Source organism: Piliocolobus tephrosceles, chromosome 3, assembly GCF_002776525.5.
Source record: "Piliocolobus tephrosceles isolate RC106 chromosome 3, ASM277652v3, whole genome shotgun sequence".
Lineage (NCBI taxonomy): Eukaryota > Metazoa > Chordata > Mammalia > Primates > Cercopithecidae > Piliocolobus > Piliocolobus tephrosceles.
The window spans coordinates 162,667,376-162,686,534 of NC_045436.1; positions in this window are offsets into that span (position 1 = coordinate 162,667,376).

The following is a 19,159-nucleotide window of genomic DNA, read 5'->3' on the forward strand; positions in this document are numbered from 1 at the left end:
TGGTTACCAGGGACTGGAAGCAGATGGACATAGGGAGTTACTAATCAACAGGTATAAAGTTGCAGTCAAGCAAGTTGAATACCCTTGAGGGATCAGCTGTACCTTTTACCAATAGTCAACAATATATTGCACACTTGAAAATGTGTGGAAAGAGTAGATCTCATAATAAATGCTCTGACTACAATAAAATGATAACACATATCTAAAAATAATTTCAAGTTGTGATAACTGCTATGTAGTGTTAAGTTTTCTATAAAATAGTACTTTTTGGGTGGAATGGGAATGAAAAATTCTATGTTAAGACATGTTAATTTTGAGACACCTGTGAGGCCTTCAAGTGAAGATATGACATTCCAGAGAAAAGGAAGCATGAAAAAGCCGTCAAAATGCAGGGCAAGCACCTTTAAAATTTGTCATACCTAATACATGATTTTTTCTCATCTATATAAATACGAAGATCACAAATATTTCATTGAGATAGAAATTAAAGGCAGACAATGAGTTTGTCTTATGGAGAGATTTATTGCCAAATCTACATTAAGTCCCTGCTTTCCAACTACGTTTCCATAACTATGCCTCTCCCTTTGCTTGGTATCCTATGCTTACCCTATCCAGCAACTCACACAATGATTCTTGAACTTCAAAGTGCCTCAGAATCATCGGGGAGCTTGTTAATAATCCCAGACTCAGGGTCTGCTCCGGAAATACTTTGGGGCAGAGGGACGATACTTGCACTTTAAAGAGTTTCCTGAAGATTCACATTAATTTGTCAAATTATTCTTTCAACAAACATTTATTGAGCATTTAGTATGTGCCAGACACTAGAATACAACCTCCTGCTAATAACAATAAACCAAATAAAACTCCCTGCTTTCATAGAGCTTACCCTTGGGGTGGGAGTAAAAGAGAAAGTGACAGACAATTAAAAATACATAGACACAAAATGTAACATAGTACATTTGAAAGTGGTAAGTACTATGGTGCTGGTAGGGACAAGGGGTAGAGAAATTCCAGTCAAAAGGGCAGGTCCCTGACGAAACCCCACCTTCAAGCCAAAAACCACTAAACCCACAGCTCAAAGTGAGAACTTCTATTCCTGTTTCCCCAGGGAAATGTTGCCTTTTCCTAAACCACCCATGGCCCTGCCCCACCTCATTCTGTACCTATAAGGACCCCAGACCCAGCTGGCCTAGGGGAGAAGCAGCTGGACATTGGGGCTATGTCTGGATGTTGGAGAGAAGTGGCCTGATGTCAGAGGGGCAGCTTGATGGTATAACTTTGAGCATTCCAGCCAGGGACAGCTGGATGTCAGGGGGAAAACTATCTAGTTCCCCCATCTCCTTTTCAGCTCTCCTTCCCACTAAGAACCACTTTCATGAGCAGTGAAATCCCCCACATTTACTGTCCTTTGATTCGTTTGTGCGACCTCGTTTTTCCTGGATGCTGGACAAGAGCTCTGGAGCCACAGGTGGGGATACAAAAGGCTGTCACACCGGCCCTTTGCCCTTGCTGGTGGAGGGCAGCCGCCTAATGTGAAGAGGCAAAGGGCCCACTGAGCTGTTAATGTTTAAGCCATCCGTGGATGGCAGAGCTAAAAGAACACTGTAACTTGCCCTCTGGGACTTCGGGGGTTGCAGGAACCCCCACCTGGGTGCTTTCATGGGGTTTGTTCCTGCTGGGGCTGAAGCAGCCTGCCAGGTCCAGTGCTCATCCAGTTCCCACCTTGTCTGCTTGCACGCTCCCTCCCATGAGGAGTTGAGAGCATGAGGCTAAGTAAATGAGGCAACCCTGCTGTGAGTCCTGCAAAAGGGTTCAGGGAAACAGCCTCCTTCAGGGCAAATGAAAAGCTTGAACTTTGCTGCCTTGGATTCAACTCTGCCCACATTAAGCACTATTTTATCCATCAGTGGGTTGGTCCTGAGCAAGAATATTATATTGTCATGTAGCAAGTATAAAATTTCCTGTCACAATATTCTATAAATGTCAGTATCAAGGTTTACTTCTATTTATTTCCCCTTTAATGAAAATAAACCTTGTTCTTGAGGCCCTATTTCTCCTCATGACTAAACCTAAGTCTTATCAACTTCGTGAATTTGAGGGCTTCCATCTAAGTGAAGCCTGTATTTCAAGATTCTCCTGTTTTGTCTTCTGCCCTAAGTTCTGTCCGCAGGTCTGACCTCTTACACTGGCAAAACAGGGAGGGTGGTTTTGGTGATGGTTGCCTCTTGACTGGGTCTGCTGCTGGTGAAGTTGGCCATCTGTTCTCCTTGCAATAGTAAAGATCACTGAGGAGCTGACTGTCTGCCCCTGCTGGCTGGGCTCCAGCTCTGACTGATACTGTTGGTTCTCCATGGTACAATCACATTGTTCATTTCATTGTTAATCTGGCGTGAAGCTTGAGTAGTTCATCCGAAACCACATGATAGCAAGCCCATAGGCGATCCACCGGCTTTCAATTTTAATTGTCGTTGCTTCTACCCTGGACATGCAGGAACTTTTAGGACATCCCCAACTCCCTACAGAGGCCATGGGAGACTCACTGCCAGACTGCATCTCAGACATCCCTGCTGCCAATACAAGCCCTTCTGTTACTTCTACTCCACTGCAGCTGCCTAGCGTTGGTGTGGGACATTGTGAGAAATTGTCTCCTTCCTGTCCAAGACAGGGGGGTCACGTTCTACTCATCTTCCCATCTGCCATTAAAATGCTTCTGAGATTTCTTCTACTCAGGGAGAGTTTTGGCTGCTGAAGATAATGAGGATCCAGGCCCCTACCTTAGCATGAAAACTTTGACTCACCGCAACCTAGCCTTTCAGACCTCTTTTCCACAGGCAAAGGAGTACAATTATTTCCTCCTTGGGCCCAGAAAAATGTCTTGAGTCACCTTTATCTTTAGCCTATTTCTGGCAGAATAAATGTGTTGCATCAAAAATTTGGAGCAAACCCAAAACGTGAATACTCATCAGGGCTAAGTTGAGCTTTGTGTCCTGTAAGGGGTTGGCTAGTGCTGGGAACTAAGAGGCTTTTTGTTTCATGGACTTGGATGGGCAGGAGTAGAGGCCTGTGGTCATGGCCGTTTTAATTCACAAAACAGCTCCCTTCCCATTCAGTTAAAAATAAGATCCTTAAAGGGTAATCTATTGTTTAAGAAAATCACCTACTAGCAAAAGGAAATAACAAAAAACATGGGTTAGCCTGGATTCCAGATGGGAAAATGTCTCCCTGAAAATGTTGATCTATGGGCTTACCATTGAACAAGTCTGGCTTTATGCTGCTCAGGAAGCAGAAGATTCTCCAAACTCACAGTATTCTTTCCAATATATCTGTACACTAAAAATAAAATTCTAAGGCTCCCCAGCCATCTGAATGGACTTCCTCCTCACCCAGGGCTCTTTTAAAATGTAACCTGAAAGACTGGTTCAGGCCATGAAGGGAAGTAGGGGGTCTGACTTGCCTCATTACGCCTCTCCAGCATTAACACCAGCACTGACTTTAAGTCTGATTAGAAACATTTTACAACCTATTCTCTCTGAAGCCTACTACCTGGAGGCTTCATGTGCATAATAAAACTTTGGTCTCCACAACCTCTTAACTCAGACATTCCTTTTTTTGATCCAAGGTCTTGAGAAAAACTCAACCAATTGTCAACCAGAAAATATTTAAATTTACCTATAGCCTGGGAGCCCCTCAAAGTCCCCTGCCCTCTTCAAATTGTCCTGCCTTTCTGGACTAAATTAATGTATTTCTTAAATGTATTTGATTAATGTCTCGTGCCTCCCTAAAATGTGTAAAATCAAGCTGCACCCCAACCACCTTGAACATGTTCTTAAGACCTCCTGAAGACCGTGTAATGGGCCATGGCCACTTGTATTTGGCTCAGAATAAATTTCTTCAAATATTTTACAGAGTTTGACTCTCTGTCCACATTTCAATTTCCAATCCCAGATTTTCAGGTCTTCCCTTCTTTATTCCTTTAGTAGCATTTATCTCTATTGTACTATATATCTTGTTTATTGTCTCTGCCTCCCCAACATGGAATATAAGTAATGTGAAGGCAGGTGTTTTATCTGGTGTGTTCACTACTGTAGCCTCCGGTGATTAGAACAGTGCCTTGGTATTCAGTTAAGTATTCTTCTAGCAGTGAATGTTGCATTAAATATAAATAGTGGTTTCAGGATAGGTAGTAATATCTCCGTAATCACAAAACAACTCTAGTAAGAGACTCCTCTCAGATCATACAGGATTTCTGCAATATTTCTGAAGATGAATTCCTAATCAAAAATTGTAAAATTCACTAAGAATCCGCTAGGAATGAGAGTCATCATACACTACAAAAAACCAAGATTAGATACTGAAGAACTTTAATTAAATTGTTAGATATGAAATCAAGTTGCTTAAAATGGAGACCTTAAAAAGTAATTAAAAACATACAGAATAAAGATGTTTTAAAAATGATTTAGTGTATTTGGGGGGAAAAAAAAAAAACCCAGCAACAGCAAACTAAACCTTTATGTTAGGAATAATGCTCAAAATCCTAAGGAAACTGAACGCTCGCACAAAGGATTCTTAGCAAAGCAATTTTACTTCTGCGCAGAGGGGTGCCTCCTTGGCCAGTTGCCATGAAAGCACACCTGAACAAAGGGTTAGGAGAACCTTTATTCCTGACGCTAGTCCTGCCCCTGTACTGATTCCCCATTGGCCGGGGTCGGGTTGTACAATCTAAGCTAACCCCAGTTGGCTAAACATTTGATTTTTTTTAAGATAGGGTGGGCATGTAGAAGAAAGTGAAGAGGAAGGGGAAGGGGAGTCTGTAATGAGCTAGAAAGTTAGTCCTCTTTCCAATAAGGAATGTGAGCTGGTACTGATGACGCTTGGTACTGTGGCATGCCTGGGCATCTAACGAAGGCCAAAAGGAAAAAAAGGGGGGCACTATGAATTAAAGAATAAAAGATTGATGGGATTATTTGAAGAGAAACCTCATCATATCCCACACTTTAGAAATGAATCATGGAATATTTTAAATTATAAACACAATAGCCAGATTAAACAAAAAAAATTAAATAGAGCCAAAAAGAATTTTAAAAGTTAATATTCAACTTAATTTAATATTTTAAATAAAACATAATTCCAGTATCTTATCTCCGAAAGCTAGGATTAAGAATTTTTAACAATTTACTTCTGTATGCATTTTTCTATTTTAAAAGTTTTTCATAAAAAACATATATTGTAAAATTAGAAAAAAAATTGGAAACTTTCATATTTGTTGACCTTTACAGTAATTACATTGAAACTCTCAAAGGAACAAAAATATTAAGTTAAAAGTTATTCAACCAAAAAACAACGCTTGCTCTTTGATTGATGCTTTCTGTAATTACATCATTTTATTCTGAAAAAAATTTAGAAAACAATCTAAGCACTTTGAGATTTAAATATGAGAAAGTCATTCCCTTTTTCCTATAACCTTCCCTCAGGAAAAGCATTCTTATTTTAAAAGTCTATAGGTGACAATTTAACTACAAAATGGGAAAGAGTGATTATTGGAGGATAATTTCTAAATACTATCTTAATAAATCATTCAGGGCAGAGGTATTGATACTTGGAATATCCCCTGGGGTGTTTCGTGAATTAGACCAGGCTTCCTTTGTGAAGGGAAGGTAGAAAATTCTGGAACTGTGAGTAAGACAGAGCTATTACATTTTTACCTTTGAGGAGAGATCCCCTAATGCTATTGGACAGAGTCTAAATTTAAAGTTTATGTTGCAGGTCTATTCAGACCTTACTCGAAGCAGAAAACAAGAAAGTAAATCAATGTTTTGTTTTTGTGGTTTATCAATAAGCATAGATTATATGCCAATATAAATGTAGAAACTGTTATGTTATTTTCCTTCAGAACCAATGAATAAGGTATAACAGGGAAGACAAATTGATTAAGATTTATGTTAAATTAAAGTTTTTGTTTTGTTTTGTTTTTTTTTTAAATCAGTTTGATTCTTTATTCTAGGTTGTAAACTGAGAGTTCTAGAAAGGTTACACTGCTAAGCAGTTGCCTGAGATGAAAATGTGCCAGTGAGTAGCTATAGCACAAATTTGTATTTTGGTAAGCCCTCTCCTAAAATTAAAACTAGTTACTGACCACCTCGTTTAGCAGTTCTTGGAATATAGTCTGGAATATATGATTTGGAAAAACCCAAATCAACCTGTGGGTCCCTAAATACCTTTGAAGAGGACAATGAGATAAAACTATTTTCATAATAATACTAAGAATTATACTAAGAATTATTTACCTTTTTTGCTCTAATTTTCTCATGAATGAATTGCACAGTTTTCCAGAAGTTATAATTCAAATAAAGATAAGCCTTTTGAGTTCCTTGTTATTTTTTAAGAGTTTTTAAAGGAATTCCAACATCAAAACGTTTGCGAACTGATGACCTAATTAATTGAGCTGGTACATACCTTCTCTCCTAAAATTAACAGCGGCCCTGTGTTTCCTTCGGAGATGATAAATTCAGGGTTTTTGTTATTATTTGCTTTCTTTTTTCTTTCCCTTTCCATGTCTTTTCTAAATCTCTTTGTCTTTATCCAGCTTTACTCCTGTTGCTTGGAGCTTCCCAATACAAAACAAGAATGAGATCTGAGAAAGAGGTTTCTTCCCCTAAGGAATAAAATGTATTTGTTAAAAAGATACAAGGATGCTAAATTGTTAAATAGAGATGATAATTAAGATCTAAAGTGCCACATATGAGGTAACAGAGAGATGTGAGACAGAGCACCAAATAGAACTTACAGTAGTGTCCAGAGAACAACAGCACATTCTTTACTCCAACTCACTCAGAGTGCACAAAAGCAGCACAGGAATAAAGAAACTGGGAGGAAGGTGTCTTTGGGGAACTTTGTGTCATAGCCCCATGCAAGGGGTGAGAGGTAGGGTTATTTTATCTTTCATCGCAAGTCAAGAGAGAGGAGCTGAAGTGGACCAATATGAGCCAAATGTGAGACACTTGCACTTTGAAGAAACTTTAATGATGTCTGACTTCCATCTTGGAAATTTGGAAGACCTGAAATGAATTAGCCACTGCTTTCTTGGTAGATGGGCCAAAGCTGAAATGTTTTAGATGGACATGGGATTTTATACTCCAGAGAAAAGAATGCATGAGTGATTGCACTGGACCAGGGATGGGCATGTTTTACACACACACACACGCACACACATATATGTATGCACATACGATACACCATACTATGAAAAAAAAATCTTGATAATAGCAACTGAGATTGATGGGGAAGAATCTTAAGTCAGATTGAGTGGTCAGAGAAGGCCAGTCCGAGTCGGTGATGTTTCAGTTAAACTAAGAATAAGAAAAAAGCCAGGCAAGGATCTCTGTAAAGAACACTCAAAGCAGAGTAAATAGTCAGGTGTGCATAAATTCTGCATGCTCAAAGTCTAGGGAAAAAAAAAAAAAAAAAAAAAAAAAAACCAGGGAGGCTGGAGCCAAGCTGAATTTTGGAAGATAGGAAGATGAAGGCAGGAACTAGATCAGCAAGGTCTTGTTGCCCAAGGTAAGACCCATATAGCTCTGCTGATGAGAGACAGGACTAGCTGGATTTCCTAGGCTGACTAAGAATTCCTAAGCCTAGCTGGGAAAGGTGACTGCAACTACCTTTAAACAGGGGGCTTGTAACACACCTCACACCCAACCAATCAGGTAGTAAAGAGGACTCACTAAACTACAAATTAGGCTACAACAGGAGGTAAAGAAATAGTCAAATCATATATTGCCTGAGAGCATGAGGTGGGGGGACAGTGATCAGGATATAAACCCAGGCATTCGAGCAGGGAGCAGCAACCCCTTCCGGGTCCTCTCCCATTGCATGGAAGCTCTGTTTTCACTCTATTAAATCTGGCAACTGCACACTCTTCTGGTCCATGTTTGTTACTGTTCAAGCTGAGCTTTCACTTGCTGTCCACCACTGCTGTTCACTGCCGTCCCAGACCTGCCATTTGCTTCCCCCCTCTGGATCTGGCAGGGTGTCCACTGTGCTTCTGATCTAGCGAGGTGTGCCCATTGTCGCTCCCGACCTAAGTGCCTAGGTTCATCCTAATTGAGCTGAACACTAGTTGCCAGGTTCCACCGTTCTCTTCCATGACTCATAGCTTCTAACAAAGCTATAACACTCACCGCATGGCCCAAGGTTCCAGTCCTTGGAATCTGGCCAAGAACCTCAGGTCAGGGAACAAAAGGCTCGCCCCATCTTGAAAGCAGCCTGCCACCATCTTGGAAGTGGCCAGCCACCATCTTGGGAGCTCTAAGAACAAATACCTACCCATAACATTGATATCTTTTTCCATGTACTATTTAAGGTTTACAGTAATTTTCCAAACCTTCAATGAATTTGAGGTTTCATATTCTTTGTCTTGGAGCTTTCAAGGGAAGTCATAGAAACTATAATTTTATGGGTTCTGAGGAGATTGAGTATGACTGTCTCTATAGTTTTATTAATATCTAGCTAATCCCATGAAGTCCTCTAATAGTGGTCCAAAACATTAATTTTAACAAAGGCTGTGTTTATTACATGAATGCTCTGAGTAGCAGTAGAGGTATTTGGGCCAGATGTTATAATTCCTATTCTATTTTTATTTCCCTGATCTCTGTATTAACTCTTGATTTTAGGAACACTTGTGCTAGAAAAAACTTTGACATTCTTTAGAAAAAAACCCAAATCAACCAATTTATTTGGCAATATCCTAATTATAATGTTGGTCTTCATATTGAAGATATTTTGTCTAATCTTGGAAGAATTTAAAACATTCTTTAATAGGTACTATTTTAACTGTTTATTGTCTATTATTTAAAAAATATTGTCAGATATCCATTGTCCATTCTTTTAGGTGAGTCTTTCTCAGATGTAAGAATAAAAAAATGAAAAGCAAATAACTCTTCTCCCATTTCTTCAAGAATCTCTCATTCTACTTGGAAAGATGTGTGTGTGTATATATATATATTCCAAATACATATAATTGAACATATATACATATTTAGAATAATGCAGTTATAAACTTGTAAAGATAAATGATATTATAGCTAATAAAACCTGCAGAAATTTAGAGGAGCGATTTTAATAGGACTAAGAAGACAATTGAGCATCTTCCTTGAGGAGGAACACAATGAACACGAGCCTGAAGAATGACAGGAATTGAATAGGCGAGTATGAGACAGATGAAGCATGCAGGCATGAGTTGGTATAAAACATGGCTATGGAATCACATGAAACTTAATTTGGAAAGCTGAGAAGGTCAATTTGGAAAAAATGAGGGTATTGGTGAAAAGAATTGTAATAAAATTGGAAAGAAATTTTCAAACCAGAATAAGTTATCATCTCTGCTTTAACAGTAGATGTGACAGAACACCTAGAAGTTACTGTGAGGAAATATTTTAGATCTGCTTGGAAATTCTTCCTTTTTAGTAATATGTCACTCGCTATGAATAGCTTTTAAAATGAGCGGTCAGGACTTGACATGACCTTCCTGAGAAGCATGCTTACAAAATAACATTTAACAGTTTATAGACCATACTTGAGGATTGGCAAAATGTAATGGGATGCTCATTTTGGCCCAACCATAATAAACTAATGATTCAGCTTTAGAATCCACCAGAATTATTTATTAGTGCCACAGATATTCACATCTGCTCCCATGGCAACCCATCATTAAATAATGCATGAGTAGGAAAAGGATAAAAAAAACTCTAAGGTTAATGCATGTTTCTTTAAATAAATATTTGTAAATTGACACACAACTTTATAATTTGGTCACAAACTGCAAGGAAATGATACTTTTAAATTTAGGGCTTGTCCCTGAGAGCTAGACTTGAAGGAGCAATCACACACAGGACACACTTGTGTCCTGCCCTAATTTTTGATATTGCAAGTTCAAGCACTATTTTATCTCCTTACATTTCTGCTGCAAATTAATTTTACTTGTCTCATGAAGAAGATTAATTTTACCTCTAGTTTTGCTCTCCTTCAACTCTTTCTCTTCACTCTTGGCAGAATGGTCTTTCTAAACTGAGACAGAAGCAGATCTGATTATGCTACATTGTGTTTAAAATCTCAATGATTCTTCATTTGTTTTGAGGGTGAAGGTTAGGCTGATTCAGACGGTGAAGAAAATCATTTCACCAGTCTTCTGATCTCTGTTTAGCTATTACATCCTTAGAGAACTCTCCAATACCACTTCCACCAGGTTAATTTCACCTGTTAAGCTTTCACATCACCATGCATTTGTTACAGTTTTAGCATTTATGACAATTGTATATTTATGACTGGTGTCATTATTGATAAAATGTTTGTCTCCCTCACTAGACTGCAAGTTTGATGAAGGCAGGGGCAAAATATGGTTTTACAACCTATTCTTTTCTCAGCCACTAACACAGGACTTAACAAATACAAAGAACTTGATAGTTGTTGGTATTTTGATGATGCATGAATGAACAGATTAACTTATGACCTGCACAGATAATATAGCCATCACGTATTACATTCACAGGACCATAACATGTTTGAGAAGAAAAGTATGTTTGAAATGTTTCATTCTAAATCCCTCATTACTTTGATAAGAAAATTAAAGCCCAGAAGCTGAATGACTTGCCCAAGATTATATAGCTAATCAGAATGAGAGCTGGGTTTATAATCTGGGTTTCCACTACTACTCTGAACTTTTAAAAAATTATGTTATAGCTCCTCTCAGCGAACCTCCTCATTCCAAAAGTGCAAGCTAAGGACCAGAGTCATAATAAATTTGTGTGGCGGTTCGGTGGCTTTGGTCAGAAGTGTCTCTACCTGTCTCTATACTTTTAGGGATCACGAAATAGTTGAGTTTCATAAATCTGACAAAGTTGCATTTGAAATGATCTCTTCCCTGTCCCAGAAACCTTCCCCCTGCCATTTCTTAGACTAGTGTTCTCACCATGCATATCATGGTCACAGAAGGACTAGGAAATGAGTCTGAATGGAACCGGAAAATATCCACACCTCCAGAAAAAGAGCTCAACAATCAGATCCAATGATAGTAGTTTTAGTCCAGCCTGTTTACACAGCCATGCATGAAATGTGAGCTTATTAATACATCTCATCAACTTCAGTTCATTCATCTCTAAACTCCTTAAAAATACTTATTTCTAAGATCCTTTGTTTCTAAAAATGTCCCAAGGAATTCTCTTTCTCATCATTTTTTAAACTTTTTCTCCTGCTCAATTTTTATGAATTTGTTGCCTCTTAATTATAGCAGTGGAACTCAGTGTGAAGTAAACACCACTCAATGTGTCCCCCATTCATTGCAATGTCTCATTACCGAGTGGGTCAGATCAACTAATGTCTTTGCTCCCTTGGAAAGCTTGGGGTTACCCCTAGGTAGTCAGATAGAGTAGTAGGTTGGCCATTTAATCTCCCCCCATTCTCCATTTCACTTCCTTTCTTGTGAACACAAAAGAACTTTAAGCGATCTGTTCACGGCATTGAAATGCCAACCTTAGTTGGTACTTTGAAAACTCAAAGCCTTTTACAAGATGAATAGCAAACTGTGGATGACAGCTCCTGTGGAGCCATTATTGAATTGCAGCCCTGATGGCTGCATTACTTTGGATTTAGATAAAAGACTCCATACAAGACAAATGGTAGGAGGACATCAAACAAGACTGTGTCCATACAGTGACAGAAGCAATCCAATTGAAGAAGCTGTTGATTTCCCCAAGGCTACATACTGTTTCTTCCTGAGTAATTTATATTAGGAAACTAAAGATTGTATATTCATCTATTCATCTTCTATTTATACTTTTCTCTAAAAATACGAATGTCCAGTTGTCAAATCGAAGTCTTACTTCTCTGCTCTTGCCTGGAAGAGAAATATCGATATGGGAACATGTTAATTATTTTGTATTGTGTTTTATTTAACCACAATAGCAGTGTGTGTAAAGGTTATAGACTGAGAGTTACAATCTATAATGATCAGATAAAAAGATTAGTCAGCAAATCGATAGTTCCCTGTACCAACAGGAAGCTTGGTATATTCAAGGCAACAATGAGTACAAAGGGTACAGATAAACATCGGGCACCTTTATTTAGATGAAAACTAATTCTAGAGAACTTCCACCACCTCATTAATTATGTACCAACCTTCAGGAGGAACTGGGTGAAACATCATTATGGGCTTTTGGAATGTGTTGGAAAATGCTTCTGGCTCTATAAAAACTGTATAAAATCAGAGCTTTTTTTTCTGTTGGCTGGCAGATGTTCACGCAAACCCAGTTACTCAAAATGGAAAGGGTTTCATATATTGAACTTGTACACATTTTTTTTTGCATCCAAAATCTTGGGAATGAGAATGTAGGAGGCTTTAGCTTTAGAAGTACCACCAAAATTGTTTAAAACATGGATTTAAATATTAATCTACTTAGTAGGGGCATAGAACCCTTTATATATGCTTTATCCTTAACCAGTTCTCTATGTTAACATCTTTTTTAAAAAAATTAATGCCTTTCTAATGTGAACTTTGCATTTACTGACTTTCATAATAACAATTTCCTTTCCTTTTCCTGTTTTATTTGGCATAATCTATCTTCCTTCCGCCCTTCCCTTATATAAAAGCTAATCCGTTGAAAAGTGGATTTGGATTGGCTGAATTGTGATCTTTGAATAGAATCTTTGGAGTGGAATGGGGAACTTTGTTTAAATTAAGATCTCTTTTGGAATTACATGTAACTTCATTCATTTGCATAACCATCTTTTGAATGGGAACTCTTTTTAGCCTTTTTGACTTTGGGTATTTCTAAAATCAGACCTGCTCTCTTGTGGAAAAATTATTCAATTATTCAGGAATTTATCAAGATGAAAGCAGAATATCATTTGTTTGGAAGAGAGTCAGACAAAAGAATAGATTTCAATAAACTCAATTCTTAGAAATAACTTTAATGGTGTCTAATAGGTAATTCCTGTTTCACACCAATAATTAATACCAAAGAAAATGTAAGAAAAGAAAAAAGAACTAAAAGAATCTGACAATTGAGCTCAGTAAAAACAGTTTGATTTTCCTGAAGCAATCCTCAGATATTACTTCGCATGATTGCTTTTAGCACTTTTTTTCTTTTCCTGTTCTTTTTTTTTTTTTCTCAGAGGGAGTCTCGCTCTGTCACCCAGGCTGGAGTGCAGTGGTACGATTTTGGCTCACTGCGAGCTCCGCTGCTCAGCCTCCTGGGTTCACGCCATTCTCCTGCCTCAGCCTCCCAGGTAGCTGGGACTACAGGCTCCCACTCCCATGCCCTGCTAATTTTTTGTATTTTTAGTAGAGATGAGGTTTCACCGTGTTAGCCAGGATGGTCTAGATTTCCTGACCTCGTAATCTGCCCGCCTCAGCCTCCCACAGTGCTGGGATTATAGGCGTCAGTCACCGCGCACTGCCAGCATTTTTTTTAATCCACATTTTGCGAGTTAGAATGGGTGTGTATTGATTTCCTTCTTCTGAATCAAATTATTCCTTTAGGTGTGCTCCTACAACTCTCATACTGAATCCAATGTGAAATACAACCTATATTATGTCTCTTAAATGCAAAACGCTGGGGTGTGTGTGTGTGTGTGCGCGCATGCATGTTTGGTCAGTCTCCAGGAATGTGTGAACAAACCTAGCTACTGCTAATTGTCAAAAAAAAAAAAAATTGTGCTGTCTTTCCTGTTGCCTTTGGGAAGTTGAGTGTTTGGCAACAGTTTTTTTTTTTTGAGCTCACCTTAGCTGTGACTATTGATATAGCAACTGAACCATTGAAGAGGGTTCTGATTAGCTTTCATTCGAGCCAATCAGCAGCCATCTGGAGAACTGGCTGAGACCTGGGTTACTAGTAATCCTATTGCACCTCCGGGGTAGACTAACAGTTGTTATCAAATTCAGTGAAACACTTTGACTTCTAATGTCTATTTAGCTGAAGGCTACTATTCCTCTCTGACTTTCTCTCCTCCCTTACTCATCTTCATTCTCTTTCTCCCTCCCTGTTTTCTTCCTTTCCTTTCTTCCTTCTTTCTTTCCTTTCTTCTCTTAACATCATAGTAGCATTTTACACTTCACAAAGTCATTTCACACTCCACCTCTGCCATGATTCAGGCCCTCTTCATTTCTTGCCTGGGTTACTACCACGGGCTCCTAATTTATCTCATTCCTCTCTGACTGGCTCCCACCACCCCTGCAGTTGCTACACCCCGATCTTCCACAATGCAGGCAGAGCAATCTTTCTAAAACACATCCTTCTGCTGAAAATACTTCAGTGGCTCTGCACCACATCTAGGAAAATGATCAAACTCCTTAGAAAGGCATCCAAACCTTTTCCTGGTCTGGTGATTGTTTATTTCCCTGGTCTTATCTTCCGAATTCTCCCAGGTCATATGGATTCCCAGGCATATCCAGCTTCTCACACATCCCTGCCTTTGCATAGGCCGTGCAAAGTTCATCCCTTTTCTCCATATCTTACCCTTCACCTGGATCTCTCTTTTTGGTCTGGCTAACTCTAATCTTCTATTTAAGCCTTAGCTAAAGAAATTTCTCTTTGAATTCTTCCAAGACCAACCACCTAGGGCTGTCCTCTCCAGCACCCCCACCACACATGCGCGCGCGCGCACACACACACACACACACACACACCCCACCCCCACCACCCTCACATTGACTTGGGCTAGGATCCCATTATATCCCTACATGTCATTAACTATACTGCTGTGATAATAATAATGTATTGGAATTGCTGATTTACTTCTATTTTATAATTTTACTTATTTATTTATCTTTGAGATAGGGTCTTGCTCTGTCCCCCAGGCTGGAATGCAGCAGCTCAATGTCGGCTCACTGCAGCCTCTGCCTTTGGGTTTAAGTGATTCTACTGTCTCAGCCTCCCAAGTAGCTGGGATTACAGGCATGTATTTGTAAAAATACAAAAATACACGCCCGGCTGATTTTTGTATTTTTAGTAGAGACAGGGTTTTGCCATGTTGGCTTGGCTGGTCTTGGACTCCTGGCCTCAAGTGATCCACCTGCCTTGGACTCCCAAAATGCTGGGATTACAGGCGTGAGCCACTGCACTGGCCCTCTGCAATTGTTGATTTACTTTGATATCTCTTCTTCTATAGTCAGGATTATTAAACCTGTCATACTATAAACCCCTTTAGCAATTTGCTAAAACCCATAACCCCATTCGCTTTTGAATGCATAAAAACCAAATATGTACAATTATAAAATATATGCCTGTTTATTTTCTAAAGCATTAAGAAAGTCGAGCACCAAGTCCACTGATGTAATTTGAAAGCAGTAGTGAGTAAAATCATTTTAAGATATCAGCCACTCTACTATGATAGTGGTCATTTCTGACTGTGACAAAATACTTCCGTGGTTTGTTCTCTGCATGTATATATATTTTTTAATGCTGTTTTCTTTGGAGATATGTAAAACTAAAAATATAATTATCATATCAAGCCAGTTCATGGAGAATCTGTATTCTAGAATTTTGTTTTAGTTGTAGACTATAAGGTCTTTGAGGTTTTCATTTTAATAAATCCATACCTTAGACATAGTATTGGGACATAGGAAATACGTAAATGTTTGTTGCCCATATTAGTAAGAAAAGAAATAGTTCCGTATTTCATGAAATTTAAACTGTAAAAGCTTCCCTGTTAATTAGACTTTATTATTCTGATCACATGTTAAGAAATTGAAGCTCAGAAAGGTTAAATACATTTCCCTAGTTCACAGGGCTTTAAATGTCTATTCCACCATAAAGTTGCCTCTCATTTATTAATTAAGTTACTCAGTAATGACTTATATTGTATCTAACCTATCAAATAGTCAAGAGAAAGGGAACAAGCATGGAAAGGTTATACCATCAGTTTCTAAAAGGAAAAGTGTATTTATGATACCTTAGGTAACTCTTGGCTCCCATTATATTAATGTTCCATCATTATGGACCAACTGATTGTGTGGCATTCATTTGGACCTTAGAAAAAGTCTGAGACCATGTAGGAGATGAGCCTGACATCCCTGAGAGTTTGTCTCACCGGGAGAAATGCTTACTTGGACTCAGGAACAACATGAGAATAGAAATAAGGATGGAAATGCCACTTCCTCAACAGCCTGCTAAGGGAGCAGTGGTTGTATAGCCTTGGCTTTTTGTTTCGTTAGCTCTCTTTGAGTGGAAGAATAAAAGAAAATGACTGAAACTAGGACAACCCTTTCACATTTCAGGATACGAACGAAGAAATGTTCGGTGTGCTCTATTCTGCCCTGCGCATTGAAATGGTCAGACCATTGTGTGGCACAATAACTCTTTTTCCAGGACAGTGGTTGTTATTGTGCCTTTCCGCTGTTCTGTTTCTCTCCTGTCCCTTTGCCTTCTTTAATTTTTTTTTCCTGTATCTAGTCCACAAAGAAACCACTTAGTAGCAATGCCTGGGCAGACTTCTTGAGGAAAGCAAAGTGAGAGAGAGAGACACCAGCCCCCCTTCTCTCCCTAACACATAACACACACACACACACACATACACACACACACACACACAATGGAAGAGATGGAGGTGGTGCAAACACTGGAACTTACAAGCTATGTTGATGCAAGGGTACAAAGTCACTTTAAACACACCAAACCCTTTTTTCCCCTGGCATGAGAAATCAAACAAAATAGAAAACGATTTACACTGTTAAGATTTGGAAACTTGGCATAAGGATAGTTAAGCTCCTGCCATCTGAAATATCTCTAATTTAGGTATTTCTTGATCTTTCATTTTATGCCTATGTATTTGATGAGTCAAACTAGCAACATCAGGAATTGCACAATAGTTTCTTGGGAGCTCCAGCAATAAGATGTGTTATATAATATTAGTTATACGAGACAGTGAGAACCTGAAAAGCTAGGGTACTTTAGAACAGGGTGCTAATTTAACTGTGAGACCATAAGGAAATCCTCATTGGTTCCCACTGTTGCTATTACAATTTTTAAATACTTTAAATTATTTTGTTCCATTTTATTACTTAGAGAATGGTGCCCATACTTTTAATTTGTATTATTGTCTCATATTAGTGCTGGGGTATTAGTGTGTTGTCACAGTGCCATGAAGAAATACCTAAGACTGGGAAATTTATAAAGAAAAGAGGCTTAACTGAGTCACAGTTCTCCATGGCTGGAGAGGCCTCAGGAAACTCACAATCATGGTGAAAGGCACCTCTTCACAGAGCAGCAGGAGAGAGAATGATTGCCAATTGAATGCGGAAGCCCCTTGTAAAACCATCACATCTCGTGAAAACTTACTATCATGAGAACAGCATGGTGGAAACTGCCACCATGATTCAGTTGTCTCCACCCGGTCCTACCCTTGCCACATGGGGATTGTTATAATTCAAGGTGAGATATGGGTGGGGACACAGAGTCAAGCCATATCAGCTGCTATGATAACTGAAACTGTGTCATTTATAAAGAACAGAAATTTATTTCTCACAATTCTGAAAGCTGAGAAGGCCAAGCTCAAGGTATCAATGATTTTGGTGTCTGATGAAGGCTCAGTCTATGCTTCCAAGATGGTACTTTTACCACTGTCCTCCGGAGAGGGTGAGTGCTGTGTCTTCACATGGCAGAAGGAATGGAAGCACAAAAATGGACCTAGTAGTTCCTTTTGGCCTTTCTGTGAGGTTGCTAATCCCATGAAATAATCACCTTCTAAAGGCCTCACCTCTTGATACTATCACATTAGGTCTTAGGTTCCAACATATTCATTTTAGGGAGACATATACATTTAAGCCATAGCTATTATTATTATTTAATATCAAGGCACCTTTCTCTAACTCATGGGCGTAGTTCTAATCACTATTGTTCAGCAGTCATAGTACTATAGACCAAGAAATAGATAAAATTATGATGCCGAGGAACACTATAAAAATTGTTTTCTTCCCCTAGAGAAGGAATTGTTTTTGTGTTAAGAAAGTACATAAAGGCCTGGCGTGGTGGCTTATGCCTGTAATCCCAACACTTTGGGATTGGATTGGGGTGGATGTGGATCACGAGGTCAGGAGATCAAGACCATCCTGGCTAACACAGTGAAACCCTGTCTCTACTAAAAATACAAAAAAATTAGCCAGGCATGGTGTCGAGCACTTGCAGTCCCAGCTACTCGGGAGGTTGAGGAAGAAGAATGGCATGAACCCAGGAGGTGGAGCTTGCAGCGAGCTGAGATCGTGCCACTGCACTCCAGCCTGGGCAACAGAGCGAGACTCCATCTCAAAAAAAAAAAAAAAAAAATGTACCCCAAGTCAGACAGATCTAAATGTGACTCACAGGGATGCTATTTATAAGCTATGTGTCCTTCCACAAATCCCTTGACTTCTTTCATCCACTCAGCTCCTTCAAAAAATGATGGTGGTGCAATTTTACAACCTACTTAATATTGTTGTATTGAGAATTAAACGAGTTAAATAAATGGATGATGTTTGTACTGTGCTTAACTCAGTGTCTGGCACACAATGAAAATTTAATAAATAATGAATAGCTGTTATTATCTAAATCCTGTTGTAAACTTGTTAAATTGTGATCTGCCTTCAAATGGAGTACACAATAAGGACAACTTAATATTAAGTACAACTAATATTTGTCTACATTTTACTTTTGTACAAAGTATGATAAAATACATCATTTAAGTCTCATAAATTCCACAGTGTAGTTACTATTATTTTCCTCATTGTAACAATGGGAGCGGGGCTGAATCTGGGATAGTGTAAGTGACTTGCTGAAAGTCCAAGTTAGTATATGGTACAGTGAGAGCAGATTGTCTTCAAAAATCCACTTCTTGGTTCTCATGAGCTGTAGGTTTATTTAGATGCAATTAATTAAGTCTCCGATAAGTATAATTACTTTTTTTCCCCCTTGTTTCTTATAGTCACTTGTATTGTCCAATAAAGGATACAGCTTTGGTGTGCAGAATAGCTATCTGAAAAGCTTATTAAAACATGAATTCCTTTCTTCTTTCCCTCTCTGACACTAAAAGTTCTTATTCAACATGTCTGGCATAGGGCAGAGAGGTTGCCTTCCTAACAAGCTCCAGGAGGTGCTGAGGGTACTGGTTCTGGGGCCACATTTTGACAAACACTGCC